Source organism: Pteropus alecto, unplaced genomic scaffold (genome assembly GCF_000325575.1).
Source record: "Pteropus alecto unplaced genomic scaffold, ASM32557v1 scaffold670, whole genome shotgun sequence".
NCBI lineage: Eukaryota > Metazoa > Chordata > Mammalia > Chiroptera > Pteropodidae > Pteropus > Pteropus alecto.
Window position 1 is genome coordinate 22,569 of NW_006429112.1, and position 6,569 is coordinate 29,137.

Genomic DNA, 6,569 nt, shown 5'->3' on the forward strand with positions numbered 1-6,569 from the left:
AGAGTGGGCATCCTTGTCCTATTCCTGATTTTAGAGGGAAAACTAGTTTTTCACTATTAAGTATGATATTAACTGAGGGTTTGTTGTATATAGCCTTTATTATGTTGAGGTAAGTACCTTCTATACCCATTTTGTTAAGTGTTTCAATCATAAATGGATGTTTTATCTTGTCAAATGCTTTTTCTTCATCTGTTGGTATGATCATGTAATTTTTATCTTTTAGTTTGTTCATGTGGTGTATCACATTAATTAATTCTCAAGGATGTTGAAACATCCTTGTGCCCTTGGAATGAATGCCACTTGATCATGATGTATGATCTTTTTAATGAATTATTATATTTAATTTGCTAGTATTTTGTTTAGGACTTTTGCATCTGTATTCATTAGAGATATTAGTCTGTAGTTTTCTTTTTCTTGTGTTATCCTTAGCAGGTTTTGGTATCAGGGTAATGTTGGCCTTATAAGATAAGTTAGAAATTATTTCCTCTTCTTCAATTTTTTGAAAGAGTTTGAGAAGAACAGGTATGAAATAGTCTTTAAATGTTTGGTAGAATTCATTGGTGAAGCCATCTGGTCCTAAACTTTTACCTTTTGGTAGGTTTTTGACTATTGTTTTAATTTCTTACTGTTGATCAGTCTATTTAGATTTTCCAGTTCTCCATGATTCAGTCTAGGAAGCATATAAAAGCCCTAGAGACTCCATGAAAACACTATTAGAAACAATAAACAAATACAGTAAAGTTGCAGAATACACCATCAATGTAAAAAAAAAATCTATTTTGCTCCTATACACTAACAATAAAATTTTAGTAAAAAAAAAGGGGGGGGATTTCTTTTGCAATTGCAACTAAAAAACTAAAATACCTAAGAATAAACTTATGAAGTATGTGAAGAACCTATACCCTGAAAACTAAGAGACATTATTAAAATAAATTAAAGGTACAAAAAGATGAAAAGATATCCCATGTTCATGGATTGGAACAATCAACATAGTTTTAAAATGGTCATATTCCTCAAGGAATTATACAGATTTGATGCAACCCCTATCAAAATCCTACTGACATTTTTCAAAGATATAGAACAAAAAAAATCATCAGAATTGTATAGAAACACAAAATTCCCCTAAACCAAAGTAAACTTGAGGTAAAAAAGCAAGGCTGAAGGCATCACACTGACTTCAAATTATACTAAGTGACAATAATCAAAACAACATGATATTGGTGGAAAAACAGACACATGGACTAATGGAACACAATTGAAAGCCCAGAAATAAACCCACCTATATATAGGAAAATATTTTTGACAAAGAAGCCAAAAACATACAGTGGAGAAAAGAAAGCCTCTTCAATAAATGAAGCTAAGAAAACTGGAATGACACATGCAAAGCAAAATGAAACGACTGCTATCTGTCACCATACATCAAAATGAATTCAAATGAATCAAAGACCTAGATATAAGACCTGAAACAGTAAACTGCATAGGAGGAAACAGGTACTTAACTCATGGGCTTTAGTTTTAGAGAGGATTTGATGTATTTGACTTTAAAGTCAAGGGAAGTGAAAGCAAAAATAAGTGAATGGGACTACATGAAACTAAAAAGGTTCTGCATAGCAAAAGAAACCATTAACCAAACAAAGAGGTAACCAACTGAATGGGAAAATATATTTTCAAAATATTCCCAAAGTAAGCAGAAAAAGGGAAATAATCAAAATTAAAGCAGAATTAAATGAAATGGAGAATGAAAAGACAATAAAAAAATTAATGCAACAAAGAGCTGGTTCTTTAAAAAGATCAATAATGTTGACATACCCCTGGCTAGATGAACTAAAAAAGAGAGAGAAAAGACAAACAAAATCAGAAATGAAAGAGAAGTTATGACAGATACTTCAGAAATACTGTCATACAAGAATATTATGAAAGATTATATGCCACCAAATTCAATAACCTAGAAAAAATGTAAAAGTCCTTAGAAATATACAATCTTCCTAGGCTGAATCACAAAGACCTGGAAAATCTAAATAGACTGATCAACAGTAAGGAAATTGAAACAATCATCAAACAACTCCTAAAAAGTAAAAGTCCAGGTCCAGATGGCTTCACTAGTGAATTCTACCAAACATGCAAAGATGATTTCATATCTGTCCTTCTCACCCTTTCAAAAAATAGAAGGAGGAGGAGGAGGAGGAAATAAAAGAAAAAGAAGAAATACTTTCCTTCTCATTTTATGAGGCTAGAATTACCATGATATCAAAACCTAGTAAGGATAACACACACACAAAAGCAAAACTACAGACCAATATCTCTGATAAATACAGATGCAAAAATCTTAAACAATATACCAGAAAATCAAATACAATACATTAAAAAGATTATACATCATGATCAAGTGGGCTTTATCCTGGGGGTACAGAGATGGTTTAACATACATAAATCGATCAATATGAAACACCAATTAAATAAAGGATGAAAATCATATGAGCATATCAATAGATGCAGAAAAAGCATTTGACAAGATACACCTATCTATTTATGATTAAAACTCACGTTAATTTTAAATTCAGATAAATACAAATAATGATTTTAGTATAAGTTATGTCATAAATATTTCATGGGACATGCTTAAACTAAAAGTTATTTGTTGTTTTTCTGGAATTCAAAAATTAGGCATCCTATATTCATATTTACTGAAACTTACAACTCTAGACCACTGGTCTTCTATTCAAGCAGGAAATGGTAGAAAACTCAAATTCCCATGGGCCCATGAACTGGGAAGCTGGATTTCCTGTAATTAGTTGTCATCTAAATTCAGATAGTCAAGCAATCAAATAGCCTATGAGTTCTATCACTAATGAGGACGATGTCATTAATTTTCATTATGGTGTGAGTTATAGGTCTCAATTATAGAATCAATTAAGCACTTTATGACTATCACTACAATTTTAAATTCTGATATGATTGTATCCACATATTATGATACGATGTTGAGTAAAGCACAAATAAATAATTTCTGAGATTTTTTGCAGATTTGGATCTTTGAATCTTCACCTTTTCAGTCATTGTTGTCTCAGTTTGTCCCTATGTATGCTGAACATTCACTATTATCTTGCTATAGCAATTCCTCTCTTATTGTTTAAGCTTATAAAGGTTGCACTCTTCTGCTTCTTTTTGCCTGATAGTCACTTTACTCCTAATTATGTTTTGTTGTTGTTGTTGTTGTTGTTGTTGTTGTTGTTGTTGTTGTTTGATCATTTTGTTTTCGGTAAGCTGCTCCCTTTCAGTATTTACTGTAGTGCAAGCCTCATAGTGGAGAATTCCCTCACTTTTCATATGTCTGGAAAGATGTTAATTTCTCCTTCATATCTAAACGAGAGCTTAGCTGGATACATTATTCTAGGCTGGTAGTTCCTTTCACTTAATAGTTTAAATATTTGATTCCACTCTTTTCTGGCTTGTAAGGTCTGTGCTGAGAAGTCCAACAATAATCTAGTGGGTTTTCCTTGATAAGTTACTGTTTTCTTCTCCATGGCTGCCCTGATAATTCTCTTTGTTGTATATTTTTGATAATTTTAATACAATGTGTCTTGATGAAGGCCTTTTTGGGTTGAGATCTTTGGGGGTTCTGTTGACTTCTTGAGTTCCAAGCTCTAGCTCATTCTTTAGATTTGGGAAGTTCTCGTCCACTATTTGTCTGAAAATGCTTTCTAGTCCCTGCTCCTTTTCCTCGCTTTTCATAATGCCCATTATTCTTATGTTTCCTCTCCTGATGGCATCAGCTAGTTCTTGCATTTCTTTCATTATTTTTCATTCTTTGATTTCTCTGTCCTTCTGATTAATTTCTAGATTTCTGTCTTCAATATCATTGATCCTTTCCTCCATTTGGTCGACTCTATTTCCCAAGCTTACTATTTCATTTTTCATCTTTGCAGTGTGTTTTTTACCTCCAGAATATCTATTCTGTTCTTGTTGAGGGTTTCAATTTCCTTGCTCTGCTCATCTAGGTGTTTTTCAATTTCTGAAATTGTTGATATGACTCATTTTGGAACTCACTGGGCTTTTTCTGAAGTACCATCCTGAATTCTCTGTCATTTAAGCCGCATATTTCTATGTCTGAAAGCTTATTTTCTGGAGATTTTTCTCTTTCTTTCTGAACTGCCTTGTCACCTTTGTTGTTCATAGTGTTTAATGAACTATTTCTCAACCTGGGCATTAATGGAAATGTGTTCTGCTGTTTCTCCAAAAAGAAGATTTATTATATAAAGGTCTCCCTTTAGCTTGTTGCAAAGAAGGAGCTTTTCTTTTGGTTTCCAGTAGGCGCATCTAAGTCTCTTGGATCTCTGCTTTATATAAAGCCTTAATAATGCCTTTTCATTTTTTTGTAGATATTTAATTACGCTTGCTACCCTTAGTCTCAGTCCCTGTCAGTGTTAGCAACAGTTGCTCAGATTCCTCTGGTGTTCCACATTGTTCTGTCTCGGAGGATATGGGGAAAGGGGCCCTCTGGGTTGAGTGTTGGGGGCTTAGGCTCAGCCTTGGTTTTGCAACCACTGCTGGTAAAAATCAACTGTTGTTTCTCTGCCATCCCACTTCTCGGCTTTCTGCCCTGATGTTTGGGCCCTGCCGCCAGCCAGGAGGAGCTCACAACTTCTCCAGGCAGGGCTGTTCAGTGAACTTGCCGCACCTTCTCCCCTCCCTCTCCTCCTACAGGGAGCTCCGGCAGCTGTGATAGGCAGCTTCTTTATTTCTCCCTGTCTATCACCCAAGTCCCAGCATTCTGACCTGTGGTAGCTCTTATGCGCAGATCCCATGCTCAGACGTGCTGGTGTATAGTTTGGGTGTTTGTTGTTGTTGTTATTGTTGTTGTTATTGTTATTTTAGTTTTAGATGTTCAACTTATTGTTGTTTCAAGGGGAGCGATCTGGGGAAGTCTCTCCAAAAAAACCAATTTCTGATATCTTAACATAATCCTAGTTCACCAATATTAATTACTTTTACCCCAAATTAAAATATCTCAGCAAATAAGTTGTCCGCTTGAAACTCTGAGCAACAAACATCCCAGTTTCAATTCTCTCATGCTATGTATAAAGTCCTCTAATCTAAGGTTCCCATTTTCTGGTGGCCAAATAGATTGTAAGAAGAAATGACCCTCAGACCTTTTTAAGGCTGCTTCATGACTTAAAAGTTGCCATTTTGAAATCACACACACACATGCACGCGCGCACACACACACACACACATACACACACACTATTATCTTACCTGTGGAGCACCAGAGGAATCTGAGCAACTGTTGCTAACACTGACAGGGACTGAGACTAAGGGTAGCAAGCATAGTTAAACTATTAAGTATGTTGTGAATGATGATAAAATATTTTGTAAATTCAGCTGGCTCCCACTAGAAAAGAGTCTGTAGTCAAATTTTCACATGCCTGAATCTTTTATATCCTGAAAATTTTTAGGACCAAATTAACTCTCAAAAAGAAAAAATGAGAAAAAGTATTTTCAACTCCTGATCCACAACCATACATATGTTATTCTTTAAAAGAGAAAAAAAAGTGTTCTTACATAGCTTATTGTATGCATCACAGTGTGGTAAACACAATCTTTCACTGAAATAATACAGTTCTGATTCATATACACAGCTAGCACTTTCAGGAACATCTCTTATACTTGGCGTCTCTATGACATGAATTAAATGCACTACAGTGTGGTGAACACATTCTTTCACTGCAATAACACTACTCTAATGCAACAAATAATACACACATTTAAAAACACCTTTTATACATGTCTTTTTTTTAATTGTGATTAAAAAAATACCATGAGATCTAACCTCTTAACAAATAGTTGTGTATGATACAGTATTGTTAACTATAAGTACAATGTTGTTCAGCAGATCTCTAAAAATTTTTGTCTTGCAAAACTGAAACTTTTTACTCATTGAACAAAAACTCCTCATTTTCCCTCTACCATCCTACCTTCAGCTCCTGACAAGCACCATTCTACTTTTTGTTTCTATGAGTTAGGACTACTTTAGATACCTCATCTGAGTAAAATCATACAATATTTGTCCTACCTTGACTGTTTTATATCACTTGGCACCAAGTTCTCCATGTTCATCAATGTCGTATTTCTAGATGATTTATCCATTGTTGAAAGTGGGATAATAAAATCACCTATTCATGCATTTCTGTGTGGTTCTTCTTTTATATCTGTTAATAACTGCTTAATATCTTTAGGTGCTTAAATTTGAGGTGCATAAGTATTTACAATTGTTATGTCCCCTTTATCATTATAAAAAGACCTTCTTTGTCTCTTGCTCAGGTTTTTGACTTAAAGTCTATTTTGTCCAAGTATAGGTACATCTACTGTCTTTCTTTCAAGGAATTTATTTAATTTAAACTGTCATACTTCTTGGCATAAAGTTGTTTATATATCCTCTTATTATCTTACAAAATCTGCATGATAGTAGTAATGCCCTCTCTTTTATTCCTGATATTAGTAATTTGCATATTCTCCTTTCTATTATCAGTCTGGCCAGATGTTTATCTGTTAGCTTTTTTTTTTTCACA